At 43.5% G+C, this 21,465-nt stretch overlaps 1 long non-coding RNA gene across 1 annotated transcript in view; it reads right to left on the minus strand.

Moving 5' to 3' along the window:
- Window positions 1-15,944: 15,944 nt before the first annotated feature.
- Window positions 15,945-21,465, minus strand: part of LOC147996274 (uncharacterized) — a 114,170-nt gene continuing 108,649 nt past the window's right edge. Inside the window, exons 4-6 of the long non-coding RNA XR_015671737.1 lie at window positions 19,164-19,225; window positions 17,196-17,255; window positions 15,945-16,675 (exon numbers count right to left, since the gene is read on the minus strand). This is a non-coding gene — a long non-coding RNA (uncharacterized LOC147996274). The remainder of the gene's footprint in view (window positions 16,676-17,195; window positions 17,256-19,163; window positions 19,226-21,465) is intronic.

Consider the following 21,465-nt stretch of genomic DNA (forward strand, 5'->3'; position numbering starts at 1 on the left):
TTCTTTCCAGGGGTTGGGGATTTAGCTCAGTGGTAGAGGCCCTAGGTTCGGTCCCCAGCTCCGAAAAAAAAAAAAGTTTTTTCCAGTATGCATTCTGCCTCCTGTTTTCAGTTCCAGCGGATCTCAGCAGCTGCTCTAGCACCATGGGTGCCTGCCTGTTGCCTGCTGCCCACTGCCCGCTACCACTGTTTCTGACATAATGGTGTTGGATTTTGGAACCATGAATCCCAAGTAAACCCCTTCTTCTATAAGTTGCCATGGTCATATTTTATCACAGTAGAAAAGTTTTCACTATACTCCTAACTATATGGAAGCTTCAGTTAATAAGGAACCCTTGATATAAAAAATGCACTTCTCAATCTGAGACATTCATTGTTGGCATTCTTTATAGGCTCTGCCCAACAGTTACATGGCAACAGCTAGGTCATCCTCACTTGCTATAAAAGGGCCTTTCCCTCTCTCTCAGACTCTCAGACTCTCTTCTCTCAGACTGATCCCTTTCTCCCTCTCTCCCCTTCCCCCTCTCTCCACATGTTCCTGGCCTGCATCTTCCTCCTCTCCTCTCCTTTCCTCTCCTCTCCTCTCCTCTCCTCTCCTCTCCTCTCCTCTCCTCTTCTCTCCTCTCCTCTCTCCTCTTCCTCCTCTTCTTCTTCCTCTCTCTGTCTCTGTCTCTGTCTCTCTCTCTTTCTCCTCCTCCTCCTCCTCCTCCTCCTCCTCCTCCTCCTCTTCCTCCTCCTCTTCTTCTTCTTCTTCTTCTTCTTCTTCTTCTTCTTCTTCTTCTTCTTCTTCTTCTTCTTCTTCTTCTTCTTCTTCTTCCTCTTCTTCTTCTTCTCTGTCCCCTCTTCTTTTTCTCTGCTTCTACTCTCTTCTTAACTCCCTTTCCCATGCCTCTAAATAAACTCTACCAGACTTGTCGAATAGTTGGTATGTTGAATAGTTGGTACATTGGAGGACAGGACAGGATATGGACCCACCGAGGTGCCCCTCCCACTGCACCATACCATGTTCTACGAAACAAATCCTGGTCTTTATAAAAACACATCACTCATACAAGTGACTTGCAATAGAGTTGTGTAAACTGAAAATATAATGCATGTTTTTACTTTCTATAATGAGTTTGCAGACAAGAAGAAGGGACAAGAACAAATTCCTATCCATGTCCTTGACTTTGGAATTCCTCCAAACTTTCATGTTTTTCGGGGTCTTGCTGTTCCAACACAGGGGACAGTGTGTGCACACCCTGATGATTGAACTACTGAGTGTCGGTATCCTCTCAGAAAATGTGTGTCTGCCATTTTTTGCTCTCTAAGCTTTGCCCTTAAAATATAATTCCAGATACTAATAGCAATAAATGCTTGATGATAATACCTCATAAGGGGTATACTGGATTAAGAGAAAAAGAATCTAATTTATATTTTTCTCTCACTTCCATTTTCTACATAAGATTTTTATGTATTCTCTTCATATAAGAAGCATAGGGGATGTAGGTGTTTATTTTAAGGTGAAGGTTACTTCATGTTTCAGTGTCAACTCTTCCAAGTATTGTCTGTCTTCATCATGTAGTCATAAATGTCTTGATATTACATATTATTACTGGGATAGTCAACTAGATTCATTTTTTAAAAAGATTTATTTGTTTATTTGTTTTATGCATGCCAGAAGAGGGCATCAGATTATATTATTGATGGTTGCGAGCCATGTGGTCGCTGGGGATTGAACTCAGAACCTCTGGAAGAACAGCCAGTGGACTGACTCATCTGAACTGCTGAGACATCTCTCCAGCCCTCAACTTGATTTCTTTTACAGTTTTAAAGTTTTAGAGGGCCTGTAATATTTAGTTTTCAGAATCTGCACTAAATCAATACTGAAATGAAAATCTATGTGCTACAAGACGCCATCAATTTTTCTTTAGCATTCTTAATGTTTCAAATAGGAAATAAAAGAAAATGTTGTCTCTTTATATAAAATTAAGCACATCTTCTGTTATAAAAACTCAAAAACCAACAGAAATGGGCCTACAAATTTCTCAAACAACTCTGACCTGATCTTCCCCATAGCAGAAGACTTCATTATGGTAATGAGTACAGAAAGTTTCCTTGATGCTCAGACCTATGGTCTCCAGCTACCATTTTCCAAGGATATGCAATATGGTTGTCAACTGTGCGTCAAGGACAGCTGTCCAGGTGTCAATCCTATGTCTGGCCCTTACTAGGTTCTTGGAAGGCACAGCCTCTCTATGCTTCTATTTACTTCCCTGTGAAGAGGAGATTATAATGTTTCACCATGAATTCATTATGAGGATTCAGGAAGCTAATGAAAAACAAAAAACCTGGCATCCTTATGCATAAGTGTGGTACATGCCCTTAAATTTCAGTTGTGATCAGAACAGACTCCTTTAGCAGCTAATTTCAACAATTTCATGTATAAATCTAACTACGCCATTAGTAAATGTTGTCCATTTTCCCTTGTAACTATAGGAGAGAAATGAGTACTTCAGTTTTGCTACTTTCTATTATTTTTATAGGGCTGTCAAAAACTGCAACTCTCCCCCATGTTCCTAATACTCCAGGATGGAGGGGCAGCTCATTTACCCATCTGTAAGTATCCCCTACTCACCTGTGTTCTAGTCGTTCTCTTGATCATCTGTAGGCAGATGGTCCTTACTGCCTGTTTGTGGAATAGCCCTGTCTCTCAGGCATCATTTAATATTAGTCCACCAACCATGGAAAACACTAAGAACAAATAGCTCATAATTCTGCATGTGCTGTGATTTGAGGGAATTGATTTTAAACCTTGTCACTAGGTTAAACAAAAAGATCCCCAGACAAAATTGTTTAAAAAACTGTAACAATAATAACTAAGTCCTAATTTCAAAGGATTGGCATCCAGTGCTCTTGCACCTTTTTGGCCTCTTACAGAAGTCCCAGAAACATTATAGGGCACGAAGTAAATGTCTTAGAAGATGGGGAAATTAAAACATAAAATCAGAGTTTTTCTTCTTTCTCTAATGTAGAGCTAGGACTAAGGTACTTTGCCAGTTAAGTAATTCTGTAGTGTCTTTTCTTCTCAGTGTGAGTCAGAGAGAACATTCTTAAGTCTTTTCTGAGAATATACCTGGCTTCAGGCTGACTTGTTTCCAAGATTTTCTTAAATGCACAGATGAGAGGTCATTTTTGTCTTCAGGAGTATAAAATGGAAAAGTGAATTTTGGCTGTACAAAAGACGTCTGTGCCTGGGAGAGCAGAAAAAAAGGATATAGTGTCAGCTTATAGACATAGACTGAGCAGACAAGGTCTCAGAAGCATTACACCATATGTGAGGTTTTTAATGTTTTTTATCACAGCACAGCCAAACTAAACACTGACCATTCGCTTTGCAATATTTGACATATTTTATACCTATGTAATATATTTTATACAGCATAACAATATACCATGTTTCCATGTTTTCTTTCTTTTTTTTTTCTTTCGGAGTTGGGGACCGAACCCAGGGCCTTGCGCTTCCTAGGCAAGTGCTCTACCACTGAGCTAAATCCCCAACCCCAATATACCATGTTTTAAACATTAAAATAAGCATATATGAGATTAATTGTGAAAAATTCAAGCAAGTTGGTATTTTTATCATATACTAGTTATGTTTAAAAATATCATAAAATATCATGAAAATGAGATCTGAGTAGATATATCCCATACATAACTTAAATTATTAAGAACACATGTGCATATGCACACACATATGCATAAAAACACACATTCTTGAATATTAGAGGAAAAAACAAAACTATTTCATACTTTAGAGAAGACTGAAAGGAGAACTGTGGTTGAATAATCAGTCTATTGATTGGATCAGAAGGAAGCAGGAAGAAAAGAGAATTTGGGGAAGAGTAAATAAAAGAAAAATAGCTTGGTGGTCGTGATGCACACATCATTGGGGTGGCAGCGGCAGGTAGATCTCTGGGAATTTGAGGTCAACCTGGTCTACAGAGAAAGAGAACATCCAGTGCTATACTGAGAAGACCACAAAAAACACGAAAGTTTAAATGGATTCCAAATTCAAGGGCGTGGATAGGGGTTTGTTAGTGTTCCTTGCTCTTGTCCATAAGTTCATTTTAGGAAGTAAAAGTGGGCAATAAATTTTCAACAAAAGAGAATACACTCAAGACAATTTTGTGGAGACATAGTTGTGCCCTATGCCAAGGCAAGTCCATATTGCTTTGAACTTACAATGAGATTATAGAATAAAACACTTCTTTGAACTTAATATCAACATCCTTTTGTAACTCCCCTTTTGTGTAACATTTTATCTATGAAATAATTTTCTAAGAACCTTTGTCTACAAAAAGGCCAGCGAAAAGAAAGGTTGTCTTGGGGGACTCAGCTCCATCCATCCTTCCAGAGGTATATATGCTTGTTTGTTTGTATGTGTGTAGGTACATGTTTATGTATGTAAGTATGCATGAGCACTGTGAAGTTGAGACAGGTGGCTATACCCAGGCTAAGTATGTGTATGTTTGAATGTGTGTTTGTGTGTGTGTGTGTGTGTGTGTGTGTGTATTTGCCTGTGTAAATGATTTTAATTTTTTTCCTTTCATTCCTCTCTGAGTCACAAAGAATTAGCTAGCTTGGTCAGTGAGGGACTCCTGGCTGCCTGGCTAGCGAAGGAAGCACTGAGGATAAATCTTTTACCTAAGCTCCCTACTGTTAAGTAATAGGTGTTAATTCCCCTGAAGCTAGAATCAGAGTAAATACTATTTGTACTAAGCAGTGGTTAAGCTCTCAAAACCAAGTTTTGCCCTCTGCTGATGCTCCACCTCCTTGGCTGACTTGTAGAGAGAACTGGTGCTTGGGCAGGCTTCTGACAATGAGAGATTGGGGTAGAACAGGAAAAAAAAACTTGCAAAAACAAATATGGGAAAGACATAGTGATATCAGAAAGGTAATGATTTGGGAGCTGGCAACAGATGTGGTTAGTCCTGCATTGCACTTTTAGCAGGAAACATGTACTGGATGTTTCCAGGGTTCACCACACACTGAGACTCACTGAAACACCCAACAGTTAAGTGAGGGCCACATTCTATTTCAGTTCAATGCCTGTGATCCATGTTACTCTGGAATGTTATACCTGGTTTGGGACAATTTTGAAAATGCTATTCACATGTGGTAGGGAGGTTTCTATGCTCCAGTTTCTTCCCTGCTTGGAATCTGTAGTCCCCTGTGCTCTTTTACAAAGACAGGGAAAAGAAAATTACGTTCCTGTCCTCTATCCATGGAGTGGGAAGAAAGAAAGGAGGCAAAAGGGTGAGCAAGAGAATTAGCTAAAAGAAATTGCACCCCAAAAAAGTAAAAGGGAAATGAATAGATGGTGTTCAGTTTTACTTATTTTTCAAATCAAAAGACAAGTACACTCTAGTTAACACTGGCATCCTCTGTAAGCAGTGATACTTCACTTAGCACTAATAGTCTCATATATAAATGAAGATAACTAGAAGTCCCTAATGAACACTTAAGTTTCTGCCTTTTATTCAATTAAACAGTAACTTTACATAATCAACCTGGTATTAAAATATTCTCTTACATTAATATGTATTAAATGTCAAATTATAGCTATCAACATAGCTGGAGGTCCCCTATTTAGTTCTTTAAAATTACTTTTGCCTAATAATAAGAATCATTATGTATGTAAAATATAAATCTTATTAATAAGGCTAAAATGAAACTGATTATCGCTTCCCTGATTGCTTTTGATAGTACAAACTTCTTCTTTGAAGTACAGTATATATCTTATTAGCAGTACTTATGTTCTTCAGTCTGTAGTACAATTTCTCATTGGTCTTTGGAATAAAATGTTCATGTTTTAAGGCTGTTTAAAGTTTAGCATAGGTAGTCTACTGGCTTTCTTACGTGAAGTTCTTTGGAGGGAATTGTCAGGAAGTCAGACAGAGCGAAGATGGGAGAGCAAAGATGGCAGTTCCCCGCTGTCTGTTCATTTCGATTCCTCTTGAGAAGTCAAACACCTTGTGGCTGGGGTTTTTCTAGGAAAAGTATACAGAGATGTTTCTCAAATGAATCAAAATCTCACCCAAGTTGAGATTGGTATTCTGTTTTCTGGGACTTCCCTAACGAAGTTCTATAAATTATTGGCTTACAGAGTAGGTAACGATAATACGTCAAGGCACAGGAAAAAGCCCAAACTAACCAACCAAACAAAACTTCAAAAACCCTGCTCTTCCTCCCCCGGAAAAATGATTCCTTTCTCATCTCTCTTTACAGCCTGGTGGCCTTTCCTCCACTCATTTGCAGGAGCCTCAGTCCCACCTTCCGTCTTCACGTGCTTTCTCTTTGTCTCACCATCTCCATGGCGCATCTGTGTTTGAACTCAAATTTCACTTTTTTACCAGGACACTATTAATATCAGGTAAGATCCATCCAAATGAACTCATCTCAAATAGACTGGATCCATAAAGACTCTAATTTCAAATAAGATCACATTTTTCGATATGGGGTTAGTAACTCAACACAGTTTCCTATGAGCCACAGTGAGGTGCATAACAACTAGAACAGCAAAAGCAGCTCTTCTTCAGGCTATAAAAAAGCAAATTGTTCTTGGCTAATAAAAGAAACCAAGGGTAAGTAGGCGTTCAATGAACAACAGGATTCTTCTCCAAAGAAAGAAAATAATTTTATTAAGTCTGTGTGGGCCGGTTAGAATTTTAGTGGAATTCTGATCTCTTGAAAGCTATATTCCTCAAATGTTTCAACATGTTACATAAATTGGAACCCATTAAACCAATGCTTCTACTAGAACTTATTGCATTACAAAAATCACTGTGGAGAACTGTCACTCGCTCCATTGCTTAGGCAAGAGTAAACATGTGAAGGTTAAAGGTGCCACTTTCTATAATAAAGGCTCATTTACTTTGTTGGCAAATACTAAATAAACTTAAATAAATGGTTTTTTATTCAAGAAAATTTTAGTATCCTGTGAAGTAAGTAATTTAGTTTGCGACATATTTTCTGACAAATCTGCATTTCAGCACAAGGTAGATACTGAGATGAGCTTTTGCAAAAAAGCCATACATGAGTGTTGGGGGATTTGTACTGTTATTACATCCATTTTATCAACCAGAAGTATGGTATGGTATTACTGCAGCTGGGTGTTAAGTTTAATAAGCCAACCCATTGGATACAGCTGTGTTTATACTGGACTCCATGAATTTCAGTCTTTAGCAAATCTTTAATCATCCTGAACTCACAGAATGAAACTACCCACTCTAGTTTATAAGAACTAGATTACAAATATACTCAGTTCATACACACATGTGTTTCTAGACACTACAAATCATTTCCCTTAGCATGAGATTATAGGTCTTTGGAAACACATCCCAGCCTACTTACCAAGAACTCAGACCACTTATATCATAAGAACTCTGAGTCTGTATTATACAAAGTTGCCTCAACTGTCTACTGATGGAGGTGGTCCCTATAGTCCTTATGTCCTTAATCCATTTGCTCATTAACCTGTTATGATCCTTTAAGTCCCCCTGCCCCAACCCCAATAATCTCTAAACACTGAACCAGGAAACAGGAGACTCAGTGTTCAATGCACTTCTGGAGGATCTGTCTGATGCTTACCTTTTTTTACATGTTGTTTAGATGAGAAGAAATGGCTGAGCCTTCATTTGAGGGGTATGAGGGTTGATTAGGAAGCCATTCAAGATGAGCAAATTTAGATGTAATTATGAAAATGAAGCACAGATTGCAATCAAATGGACTTCAAGCTTCCTGTCATACTTATATTAATTATATTTTGTTCCATGGCAATTGATAATGAGGGAATAGCTGCTTTAAATATGGCCAAAAAATTTGTTCCTATAATCTTTCCAAGAAGATGATAATAGCCAAACAGGAGCCTATTCTTGAAAGACCTCTGGAGAGGACCTTTCCCTCAGGAGGAGACCCCAAGCTCCCAATGACCGAGCCAAGGCCACTCGGATGCAATCAGCAAGAGGGTTTATTGGAAAACACAGGTACCTGCGGGCACACAGTCTCTTCGGAGGACTTGCGCGCCGAGCAGCTCCAGCATGGGGCTTTTATAGAGTTTGGGGAAGCAGAAGCGGGCGTACAGAAGCAGATGCATAGTTACAGGGATTGGTGGATTTAAACGAGGCATATAGACATGTTCACATATGATTGGTGATTTCACATGATGAGGTAATAAGGTATAGCTACACACATTGGCAGGTTTGCATCATATTCGAATGAGGTTGTAACATGGTAAAAGAGTACGTGAGGGCTGGGACGTCCTGAATGTCGGGGGCTAGGGGCTTATCCCTTCCTGCCAGATCCGGTACTCCTAGTCTGTTCTGTATTCCTTTCCTTTTATGGTCTGTTAGTTTTAACGGTGACTCGGCCCTAGGTACCTGGGCGTGCCTGGGCTCGTTCAAGCTTGTTGCAGCTCTGAGTTAAGACTCATGGGGTCGGTCTTTCATTTTCCCCCATTTTCTTTTAGACTTGAGTAAAATCCTTTACTCAAATCGAATTCTAAGGAATCTCTTCCTGTTGTCTTACCCTCTGGTATTGTTGTGTGAGAACAAGCGTCTGAATGACTGAGAGTCTGCTCTTTATGAACTGCATCAATCTGTTTACAATGCAGGGGCCAAAGAGGAGGATTAGGAGGAGGATGATTAAGGGTCCCATCAAGATGGACACCAGGGTAGCAAACCAAGGGGATCGGTTAAACCACCCCTCGAACCAGCCTTGTTGGGAATCAAACAGCTTCTGTCTCTGGGCCAAGCGTTCTCGGAGCTTAGCCATGTTATCTCTCACTAATCCTGTATGGTCTGCATAGAAACAACATTCTTCTTTTAGAGCAGCACATAGCCCTCCTTCGCGAAGGAACAGCATGTCTAGCCCTCTCCTATTTTGTAAGACTACTTCAGACAAAGATGTTAAGGACTTTTCTAATGCACTCACAGATTCCTCGATAGCTTTTAGATCTGCATTCATGGCCGCTTGTAGCTGACGAAAGTGACCCGTCTCGATGAGGGCGGTGGTCCCCGTCCCTATACCTGCAGCCATTCCTCCTAAGGTGATTCCTCCTAAGAGTAGAGCTAGGGTCATGGTGATTGGTTCTCGCCTGAATCGAGTCAGCCCCTCAAAATGTGAGTATATGTACTCGGGCCCATGGTAGGTGACCTTAGGCCAAATTTCTACCAGTACACAGTAGTCTGAGGATCTGCGGAGGATTGCAGCGGAGATACAAGGTGTCAATCCAGTGTTACAGGCCCAATAGGTGCCTGTAGGAGCTGCTAGGTAGTAGCTTCCAGTGGGGATCCTCTTGGTGATAGCGCAGAGGACCTGGTGAGTGGGGGGTATGGTCCCTATACAGAGTCCCTGTCCTGAGACTTCCGGCAACATCAGCCTATGGCTAGGGAGGGTTGTGCAGCTGGCCGGGCTGTGGTCTGATTAGTATAATTCCCCATGACTGCCACACCCTCCTAATAGGGTGGGCTAGAGACCAGGCACAGCCAGCATTCTTGGGTCTTGTCAGGTTCTGAATAATTGAGTGCCAAGTATGCCCCGGTCACTAAGTTGATTAGCTGGTCTCCCGTTCCTAGCAGCCGAGGGGCCGGTGTGGAAGGGTCCCTAGTCGGGGAGGGAGTTGTCAAGATATCCCCGGAGTTCTGAGTGGTGTTTAGCCATAGTGGGGGTCCAACCAGGGGCAGTGCCGGTGCTGGTCGGGAAGAAGGCTTTTGATCCATGAGGACTGGGTTTGGACCAATCTCTTGTGTGACCCGTTCTCTCACCAGTTGGAGGGAGAACAGGAGTCCTGGGTTAGTTTGGCCAGGGGTATACAACCGTATCCCCCACCTACACCCCACCTTCCAGTCTGTGTTTTTACCTTGATCCATGAATTCTATTGTAATTCGAGATTCGCCTGGAGTCTCAGGGGAGAAGGCCACTAAGTCCTCCTTCTTGGTCCCCCACCATCCTCGAGTATAAGTCTCACACCCCCACTTAGCGCAGTAGAAGGTCTCAGGACCTCCGCACTCCCGTGTCCTCTTACCTCCGGGACAAGTATACCAATCAAAGTGTCTGCAGGGTGGGTATGAGTTGTGGGGAGTCCGCTCAGTATGCTCCCAGGAGTCCTTAGCCAGTTGACAAAGGTCGAAAATCAAAGGGGGCCACCAGGTTCCTTCAGCATGCTTACCATTAGCTAGGACTTGAGACCAGCCCGTCTCTAAATTAGTTATTATCCAGGACATATTATATACCTGGTAGGGGCTAGCCCCCAGACTCGCCCCACCCCTAGTCCATAAGACAGTTAAGAGCAACAACGTGAAAATCTTAGCTTTAGGGGGTTTTGAGTGAGTTGAGCCTTCCATGTCTGGGGCCCGATGTTGTGATCTGCCGTTTCCTCAGGTCGGGCTGCCTTGGCGTGAGACACGTGGATCCAAGCTGCAATTCCGTCTACCTTCAAGGCTGTTGGGGTAGTCAGGAGAACTGTATAGGGTCCTTTCCACCGAGGCTCGAGATTCTTGGTCTGATGTCTGCGCACCCACACGGTGTCTCCGATCTGGAATGGGTGCGGCACTGTCAGTTGTTCAAGCCTGTCTTGGTAGGCCATGGCTAGAGGTTTCCAGATGTCTCTCTGCACGATTTGTAGGGCCTGAAGATGTGCTGCCAAGGAAGGGCTATTAGCGAATTCAGCGATATTTGAATCAAAGAAATTGATAAATGGGGGTGGGGTCCCGTATACTATTTCAAAGGGAGTCAGGCCATGGGAGCCCGGTGTATTCCGGGCCCGGTATAGGACTAGGGGTAGTAGGGACACCCAATCCTTTGAGCCAGTTGCAAGCGTTAATTTAGATAAAGTCTCCTTAATTGTTCTATTCATGCGCTCTACCTGTCCTGAACTTTGGGGTCTATAAGCACAATGTAACTTCCAATCAATCCCCAATAACTTGGCCACCAACTGACTTACCTGGGAGACGAAAGCAGGCCCGTTATCTGACCCCAGTACTTGGGGCATTCCATACCTGGGGAAGATTTCTTCGAGGAGCTTCTTGGTCACCACCTTGGCCGTTTCATGTTTCGTGGGGAAAGCCTCTACCCATCCGGAGAAGGTATCTATGAACACTAAGAGGTATTTGTGTCCGTACATACCAGGCTTGATTTCAGTGAAGTCAATTTCCCAGTGGGTACCAGGCCGATGTCCTCGGGGACAGACTCCTTGTCCAATTTTAGCTTTTCCTGGGTTTACCTGAGCACAGGCCCTGCAGCTTTCAGTCACCTCCCGCAAGGCCTGATCTCGTCCCAGGAGGTAGGTGTCAATCTCTTCTCGTCTTAAGAGGGTCTTCATCTTCTTGAGTCCCAGGTGTGTTAATTTATGTAGGTAGGAGATTAATTCAAAGGTCATCTTCATAGGCATAACAGTTTTCCCTGTGTAGACCCACCGTTTTAGCTGTGGGTACCAAACGGCCCCCATTTTCTGTAGGAGCTTTGTGTCCTCCGTGGTGTAGAGCCAACCGGTCTGTTCCAGCTGTGGAGACGTGGGTTGATCTTGGTCTTTTAAGGACAGAACTTGGGTGCCCATGGCGGCCTCACGCGCTGAGTCAGCTAGCCGATTTCCCCGTGCCTCGGGGCTGTGTCCCTTCTGATGCCCTGGGCAATGTATAATGCTCAGTCTTTTTGGTAGGAACAGAGCTGCCAGGAGGGCCAGAATTTCAGTCTTGTACTTAATGTCCTTACCCTCAGATGTGAGCAGCCCTCTTCTCCGGTAGATCTCTCCATGGATGTGTGCCGTAGCAAAGGCATAGTGGCTGTCTGTATATACATTCAGCCTCTTACCTTCTGCCATTTTGAGCGCCTGGGTTAAGGCAATGAGTTCAGCCCGCTGTGCGGAGGTACCAACAGGCAAGGTGCTTGCCCAGATCACTTTGTCCTCAGTAGTGACCGCGGCTCCAGCTTTCCATTCCCCGTTCACCAAGTAGCTGCTACCATCGGTGTACCACGTATGGTCAGCATCCTGGAGAGGTCGGTCCGATAGGTCTGGTCTGGTTCCATGTACTTCTGCAAGGATCTGCAGACAGTCGTGCTGTTCTGCCTCCTCTGGCAAAGGAAGCAGAGTGGCTGGGTTGAGAGCGACCACGGGCCCAAACTGGACCCGTTCCGCATCCAGTAGCAAGGCTTGGTAGTGGGTCATGCAGGAATTTGAGAGCCAGCGGTCAGGGGGCTGTTTTATCAAAGCCTCCACTGCATGGGGTGCCAGGATGGTGAGTGGCTGACCCAAGGTCAACTTCCCAGCGTCTTTAGTTAGGACAGCAATGGCTGCCACCATTCTCAGGCATGGTGGCCAACTGGAGGCCACAGGGTCTAATTTCTTAGACAGGTAGGCTACCGGGCGCTTCCAGGGTCCCAGTTTTTGTGTTAGGACCCCCTTAGCATACCCTTGTTTCTCATCCACAAATAGTTCAAAGGGCTTGGTGATGTCTGGGAGACCCAAGGCAGGGGAGAACAGCAAGGCCCGTTTAATGTTATCAAATGCCTCCTGTTGTTCTGCCCCCCACTGGAAGAGCACCCCCTGTTTAGTGAGAGGGTACAAGGGGGCTGCCATCTTGGCAAACCCAGGAATCTAGAGGCGGCAGAATCCCGCCGTTCCTAGGAATTCCCGTAGCTGTCGGCCATTTCTTGGGGCTGGGATGTTGGCCACGGTCTGTTTCCTAGCTGGAGTCAGCCATCGCTGTCCGTCCCTTAGTTGATAGCCTAAGTAAGTAACCTGGGTCTGGCAAATTTGAGCCTCTCTGGCAGAAGCTCGATAGCCCAATCGCCCCAAAGTCTGCAAGAGGGATTCTGTTCCCTGGTGGCATGCTGTCTCAGACGTGGCCCCTAGAAGAAGGTCATCAACAAACTGAAGTGGTATAAGAGTGGGGTGCTGGACTCGAAAGTCAGCCAAGTCCCGGTGTAAGGCCTCATCAAAGAGCATTGGGCTGTTTTTGAAACCCTGTGGTAACCTTGTCCAAGTCAACTGTCCCGAAAGCCCTATTTCAGAATCTTTCCACTCAAAAGCAAATAAGGGCTGGCTTTCTGGGCTCAGCCGGAGGCAGAAGAAAGCATCCTTCAGATCTAAGACCGTATACCAAGTATGGGTGGGAGGCAGGGTGCTGAGTAGGTTATAAGGGTTTGGGACAGTTGGATGAATATCTTCTACTCTTTTGTTGACCTCTCTCAAATCTTGTACCGGCCTATAGTCTCCAGTGCCGGGCTTCTTAACAGGTAGCAGAGGCGTATTCCAGGGTGACCGGCAAGGGACTAGGATGCCTTGGTCAAAGAGCCTTCTGATATGTGGCTTTATACCCTGATAGGCTTCCCATGACATGGGGTACTGTTTAATGGAGACAGGAGTCGCGGTGGCCTTTAACTGGATAATTAGGGGAGGCTGTTGGAGCGCCAACCCCATCCCGCCAGTCTCCGCCCAGGCCAGTGGGAATTTCGTGACCCAAAAGTCTATTTCTAGAGATTTTGGCTTGTCCTGTTCTGGTTCATATAATCTATATTCATCTTCTAACTGAAGGGTTAAAATCTGAAGAGGAGTACCGCGGGGCCCGGTTACTTGGGTCCCTCCTTCTTCAAAATGGATCTGAGCTTTTAATTTGGTAAGCAAGTCACAGCCCAGCAGAGGGTATGGGCAGTCCGGAACATGTAAGAAGGAATGGGTCACCTTACCAGTAGCCAGCTGAACCCGTCGATCTGTAGTCCAACGGTAACTCTTGCTGCCAGTGGCTCCTTGTACCCAGGCCGTCCGGTCGCTGAGTTGTCCAGGGGCCTGGATGAGGACTGAGTGCTGGGCTCCTGTGTCCACCAGAAAGGTGACTGGCTGCCCCCCAACTTCAAGAGTTATCCTGGGCTCAGGGGGGGGGGGCTCCTGGCCCTGACCTCCCTAATCTTCATCTAGGGCCAGGAGGGAGGTCTGTGGGCGGGGCCTTCGGAGCCCGCTGGGTTTCTTAGGGCAATCTCTGGCCCAGTGTCCTCTTTCTTTGCAGTAAGCACATTGATCCTTATCTAGCTTTGGCCCCTTTCGAACTCCCACCCTCTCTCCCCTTTTCTCTTGACCCTGAACTACGGCGGCCAAGATTCGACTCAACTCTCTGCTTCTTTTTTGGTCTCTCTCATCCTTTTCTCTACGTACTCTATCTTCCTTTTCTTCTTGTGTCTCTCTCTTGTTATAAATTCTTTCTGCCTCCTTAAGTAAATCCTGCAATGTATACCCTTGTAAATTTTCTAGTCTCTGTAGCTTGGCCCTGATATCTGGTGCTGCCTGCCAGATGAAGGACATGGAGACATTTGTCATTTGTCCTGGATCATCTGGATCATAAGGGGTATACATGTGATAAGCTTCCTTAAGTCTCTCTAGGAAGGCTGAGGGAGTCTCCGCAGCCTCTTGTACCACTTGTTTCACCTGAGCCAAATTGGTGGGGCGTCGTGCCGCCCCTCGGAGACCCGCTAGGAGCAACTGGCGATAAAGGCGTAGGTGTCTCCTACCTTCAGCCGTGGTGAAATCCCAATCAGGTCTCGTAAGTGGGAATGCGTCATCGATCTCTTCCGGGAGCAAGGTGGGGCGTCCATTGTCCCCCAAAACATGTTTCCTGGCCTCTAAGAGCACTCTCTGCTTCTCCTCAGAGGTCAGGAGGGCCTGTAAAAGTTGCTGTATATCATCCCAAGTGGGCTGATGGGTAAGCAAGACAGATTCTATCAGGTCGGTGAGAGCCACCGGATCCTTAGAAAAGGGGGAGGTTGTGTTGTTTCTAGTTATATATGTCGGCCGCTGAGAACGGCCAGTATTGCGTCTGGCCGCCAGCCCCTTGTCTAAGCGGAAAGGCCTGGGAGGTGGAGTCTGGTGCCACCTCGCATCGTCCCTGCAGTCTTCCAGCCACAGGGGAAGGGGCCGCCTTGTGTCGCGGTCTAGCAGGCGGCTCCACTTCCTCTTCTCTGGGTGGGGCTGTAGGTACAGGGTATGGAGGAGGTTCTTCCAACAGGAGATCTATAAGGGGGGAATTTGGGTCCTCTGGGAGGACAGGTTTCGGGGGAGGGACTTTGGGAGACTCTTCCTTAGTTAGAGCAGGATAGAGAGAGGTAGAAGCAACCAAAGGGTCAGGTGGGCTCGGGGAAACAGGTTTAGGGGAAACAGGAAGCCAATTCGGGTCCACAAAGGGTTCTGCCCAAGGAGGAGGGCTAAATGCCAAGCTCTCCCAGGTGACAATGTAGGGCACCTGGTCAGGGTGTCCGTACGGCTTCTGGCGGAAAATCAGGTCCTTAACCTGCAAAATAGTGGTCTTGTTAAAAGTGCCATTCACCGGCCATCCCACATCGTAAGTGGGCCACTCGGACGTGCAGAGGGTCTGCCATTTTCCTTTCTTGATCTCGACCGACTGATCACGTGCTCGGTCTCGGACGTCCTTCCAATGGTCTAGACTGAGACTCAGGGGGGTTGTTAGCGATTGTCCCATGGTAGCTTTAAAGAAAATTAGGGCACAAATTAGACAGACAAATCCAACGATCAGACAAATAACAGACAGACGCGCCGCGCGGCTTCGACGTAAAACCCAAAACAAAGAGTCAGATGGAGGTGCTGAGGGTCCTGGACCCTCTCCTCCAACCAAAACCACGTATCCCTCCGATACGGGCTGAGCCCCAAAGAACCGGGCTCCAGACACCCTTGGAACGTCTTCCAGGGCTGTGGGGGGAGAAGTCCAAGCTTGTCAGCTCCTTCTCTGACCCAACCAAACGGAGGCGCTGAGGGTCCTGAACCCTGAGACACCGAAGGCCCTGGGCCTTCTCCTCCGACCAAAACCCAGATCTGAGTCCAAAACTGAGACGAACTGAACACGTGCACAGGACAAGACAAGACAAGACAGGGCAAGACACGACAGATGCCGGCCGGCTTACCTCCCGGTGGGTGGTCGGTGATCTCTGGGCGGAGGATCTCCAGGTCCCGGGCGAGCCCCCAAAATGAAAGACCTCCGGAGAGGACCTTTCCCTCAGGAGGAGACCCCAAGCTCCCAATGACCGAGCCGAGGCCACTCGGATGCAATCAGCAAGAGGGTTTATTGGAAAACACAGGTACCTGCGGGCACACAGTCTCTTCGGAGGACTTGCGCGCCGAGCAGCTCCAGCATGGGGCTTTTATAGAGTTTGGGGAAGCAGAAGCGGGCGTACAGAAGCAGATGCATAGTTACAGGGATTGGTGGATTTAAACGAGGCATATAGACATGTTCACATATGATTGGTGATTTCACATGATGAGGTAATAAGGTATAGCTACACACATTGGCAGGTTTGCATCATATTCGAATGAGGTTGTAACATGGTAAAAGAGTACGTGAGGGCTGGGACGTCCTGAATGTCGGGGGCTAGGGGCTTATCCCTTCCTGCCAGATCCGGTACTCCTAGTCTGTTCTGTATTCCTTTCCTTTTATGGTCTGTTAGTTTTAAGGGTGACTCGGCCCTAGGTACCTGGGCGTGCCTGGGCTTGTTCAAGCCTGTTGCAGCTCTGAGTTAAGACTCATGGGGTGGGTCTTTCATTCTGAAGTGTCTGTGAAGACTCCTGGGTGTTCTGAACCTTTCCAAGACATCTCTCCTCAAAGCTATGGCAGCTCCAGTGAACCACTTCACCCTTCCTGGGAAGACAAGAGGACAATGTCATAATTCTCTGAGGACATTTTTCTGGCTCTGAGTGGAAGTTGAGCAGCTTAAGATCTTGTAGAAGAGAAAGTTATCTTTAGATTCTAAGGTAAAGTTGTAAATATTTAACCAATGCCAACTCACTTATTTTCTTCTCTTCTGCAGAGAATCCTGATACCCTAGAACACCTTCAATAAAGTCTAGGCTCTTCTTACACAATCCCCTTGTGGGGTGTGCTCACACTACATATAAAATTGTTTCTCTTTCTTTTTCTACATACGAGCTATAAAGGAAGCTGGAGCTGCTGTTATGATGAGTACAGAGTTAGGAGATGATTAGTAATGAGTAAAAAAAACAATTATTTTTAAAGCATTAAGCACTCCAATATAGATGTAGTAGGTTGAGTTTCACATCAACGAACACTGGAAATGAGCTAATGTTATCCTGATGCCAAAGTCAAAGTCTGACATCACCAGAAAACCCTGAGCTCGGAGCAAAATGTTATCCTCCCTTTACCTGATTGGCTTCTCCTTCTTTGACCTTGTCTGGAGAGCTTGAAATTCCTAGATACGAGACCTGTGGAATGTCACATAGATGTGGTGTGATTATAGGTTTATTTCTTTTCTCCTGATAAGAACCCAGTCAGCAAGCACCTTCATTTCCTAGAATGCCCCACCCCTACCCCATGCTACTCAGGCATCTCACTACCTAAGCCTTCAGCCAATGACTTGTCCACCCCTGAATATTCATATCCTCTTCCGCATAACTATACACCCCTTCATTCACCCTGAGTAAAGTTAATCTGTCTCCCCAAAGCTGACCCTGAAGATGTCTGTCATCTCCATTGTATTTATTCATGGGCCATCTGAAACCCACTTTGTCCACTCTGTTCTCTTTGTCCTAGTGGGATTGTGGCCAACAACCCCAGGGAGAAGAGAAGGGAGGAGATTTTCTCTGACCTGCCCTCCCCCAGTGGAGAATAAAAAGTGATTGCATTAGAGGGGAGATGAGGAAAGTGTCATCTGAGCAAAGGATGCCCCTTTCACTGCAGCCAGCTCCGTACCCTTGCCCTTCAGGCTTATTTCCAAACCTCCAGTGTCGCTTTCTAGGTTTCTACTCTGGCATCATTCCCTTAGGTCACTAGTACTCATGGGAGTAGGTTGTAGGAAATGACATCTGAGTGCTGAGGGGTTAAATACAGTCTTTCTCCTAGAATGTTAATAGCTACTTGCAGTTTGTTTGACTGACTGCTCGGCTTAGTCAACCACAAGGCTCAACATGTAGTAAAAGAACTGAATCTGTCTTCGTGTGTTTTGCATTTTCTTTAAAGTTTTTACATGTAATTCTGAGACTTTATCTCCATGTGTTGGTGAAAAACTTAATTTGACTTGTGCCTTGTCATCTATGAAGCTTTGGATAGTACCAAAATATAATGATGATCCTATCAAACACTGGTAATTCATATATTTTATTGCCAAAATAATTTTATTCTATCCCAGATGTTTCCTTTATGTCTCAGGTTCTCAACTGTATTCGAAGAACAAAGATTTATGGTCCAATAAATAATTCTTTGACATTGTCTAATGTTAAAAATATTTCTAGTTATGAGTCTTTCAGTCGTACCGCCAGATAAATATTATAGAATTTGTATTATTCATGGTGTTTTAGATTCATTATCTAAATAAAGTTATTGGAGGAAAATATCACTAAAGTTTTTTAGTTTTCCCTTTATTGACACTATTTCTGGGTGGGCATTTTTATGAGTTTAGCTGCTCCTACATTTTAGTATAAGCCTCATAAATACTGCAAAATAATATCTATTTCTCATCAAAAAATATTATCTTTAAAAAAGGTGAAATCACACTCAGATAATCTATCATGGGTATTATAAAACACATGGATTAGCCTGATAGTGAACCCACACTTTTGACCTCTGTAGCAGGCATCCCATCCGTATGCTACACAGACAGAAAGAACACTCTTAGCTGAAGTGTAACTCATCTTTTCATTGATATGTAAATTGCTCTATTAAATTTCTCTTGAGAATGTGTCTATAGCGTAATGTCTTAAACTTTGCCTAAGTGTGCTGTGTACTTGCTACATCCCTCCGAGGAATCTCTGCACTTAGTGGGCTTTCATGACTGATTATGTTACTCAGCACTCTCAAGTGTGAATTGAAACCAGAGTGATCTTTATAAAAATGATGGCTGAATTCATCAAAGAAGCAGTCTTTTCTTTCTAGTAAAATTTAGAAGTTTGAAAATTACACTTTCAGTTCTTGTGGTCACTGACATGAATGATTTTAGAGTCTGAGGTGATTTAATGTTTGGGTCTAAGAAATTGAAATAATGTTATTCATTTCTTTTGAAGTACTAAAATGAATTGTGCTATAGAAAATTATAGAAATTCCATAAAAAGTATTTAAGAATGCAAAGTACTCTTATTCCCAAACACTCTCGCACACCCCTGTCACTTTTCCTTAACTTCAAAGAGTAGCAGGCCTTCTAAATGTGGTCTTGTCCAGGCAGGGCTCAAGAGAATGGTGTCTGCAACAAAAATGCAGAACAATTTAGGAGAAACCTTAAACACCAGCTGAAAGAGTGCATTAAAATGCAGAAGAAATTTTACAAAAACGAAATCTTTTATAACAACACAGCAAAGATTTAAATCATTGTAACTGGGGATGGTTTTGTCTCACTGTATCGTTCTGTTTCTCACATCCAGAGACATTATAAAGTAAATGTAGCATTCTGCTATAATTTCTACCAGCATATGCTATTACTTCTTTTGATCAAACCTTCCAAGGAAGAGCTCATCCAGGCACATCGAGCCATTCTCCTGCATACAATTTCTCTAGTTATTTTATAGCACATAATTTAATGGAGCTCTTTCTCACCCTCTCCTGTGTCCAGCTGAGCATAACACCTCCCAGCCATCCAATCTTCATTTTCACAAGTTAACTAAATTGTACTAATATGACAAAAGAATCTAAAACTATCTGTAATGCCTCTGCTTTTTAATAAAACTCACATAGGTATGTTCAGTAATATTTGAATGCATGAAAAGTGGTTTCTCTCTGAAAGCAAAATGATTCTTTTTCACATGACACCAGAGAAATAACTAATGCATTGTTTGTCATTAAATATAGAGAAATATTGGGCACATAATAGAAATTCTTCTAATAATTTTAATCAAAATATTTTAAATGAATAGTAATTCATGCCAAAGAGAGGTTGTTATTGAGTTGCATAGAGGGTTAACAATATCTACTATGCTATGCTTGACCAATTTCAGAATGACTTGGCTGTATTTTAAAAAATTTTAAAATGATGATTCATTGTTTCATTGAAGTTTCTAGAATATAGAAATGTATAGTTTTAAACTTAAAAGAGAGAGAGATTATGTTTAGTGACGTCATAACTATTCGGTAAACTGAAACACAGCCTAATTTCATTCACACTTTAAAAATTATTTTTCTTTGATTTTATATTGTTATATATTTACTTGATTTTATATAGGAAAAATGACTTCAGCAATAGTTTCAAAATCTCATCATCATTCCTTTGTTTCTTTTCATTTTTTTAGCTAGTACTTTTGAGAATTTTGTAGATTGTATTTTGAGCATATTCAACCCCTCCTCAAACTTCTCCAGCCCCCTCCTCTACCTACTGATGTAACTCTGATGTCTTTTTAAAAACAAAACAACCCTCCCCCACCCTGGAGTCCAATTTGTACTGTTTAAATATTGTTGGGTATATGCCCATCCACTTCAACATGTTCCAGATGACCTTCTCTTAAAGAAAACACTCTCTCTCTCCCTCTCTCTCTCTCCCTCTCTCTTTCTCTCTCTCTCTCTCTCTCTCTCTCTCTCTGTGTGTGTGTGTGTGTGTGTGTGTGTGTGTGTGTGTGTGTGTCTGTCTGTCTGTCTGTCGTCCAGAAGCTAAGAGTTGCTAATAGCTCCTTAGCTGGGAAATGCTAGAATTTGGTGTGTCTTGAGCTTGCATAATTCATGTGTATGCTGCCACCATCACCTTGAGTTCATATATATAGTTGCCCTACTACATCTGGAAGATAATCTTTTCTTAAAGTTTTCTACTGTCTATGACTCTTACAATCTTTCAAAAATACATATTTATTTATCAACATCTTTATGTTTCCTGTTTCTTCTTTAAGTAGGAATGAGAATAGAAAAAAGGAAAAAGAAGTAGATGATTTTTTGCCTTTGTTGTTTAGGTCCTTATGAGATGATCTATTTAAAATTACTTTATTGCAACTTTGCCTACCACATAAACCTAAATAATTTCCTGGTGACATAATCAATGTGTGCACAAAGAGTAAAAAGGAGGAAATTGATGTTGGACATGGCAGGCACTAGGACTTGAGTTCAGAACCTAAGTAAAAGCCACCTATTGTAGCTCATGCTTCTGAGAAGGCAGAGAGTTTTGAAAGTCACTAGTCCAACTAGTTAATCTACCTCACCAGTTGTGGGTCAATGGGAGAGACTGTCTCAAGGAGAGAAAAAGGCAGAAAGTACCTTATGAATGAATGACATTAGAGGTTTTCCTCTGCCTTTGACATGTACAAACATGGGCGCCATACACACACATGAACACACATATATACATACATACTATACATACATACACCCATATGCATAGACTTTACTTTTTTGTTTCTATGGAGAACTGCCAGTTCCATTGTGTTTGCTTGTGTTTGTGTTTGTTTTAAATGTTAAGTCTTATCATACTACACTAACTCTTACTATGCCCCTCCTCAGCCCTCAGTT

Source organism: Rattus norvegicus, chromosome 2, assembly GCF_021556685.1.
Source record: "Rattus norvegicus strain SHRSP/BbbUtx chromosome 2, alternate assembly SHRSP_T2T, whole genome shotgun sequence".
NCBI lineage: Eukaryota > Metazoa > Chordata > Mammalia > Rodentia > Muridae > Rattus > Rattus norvegicus.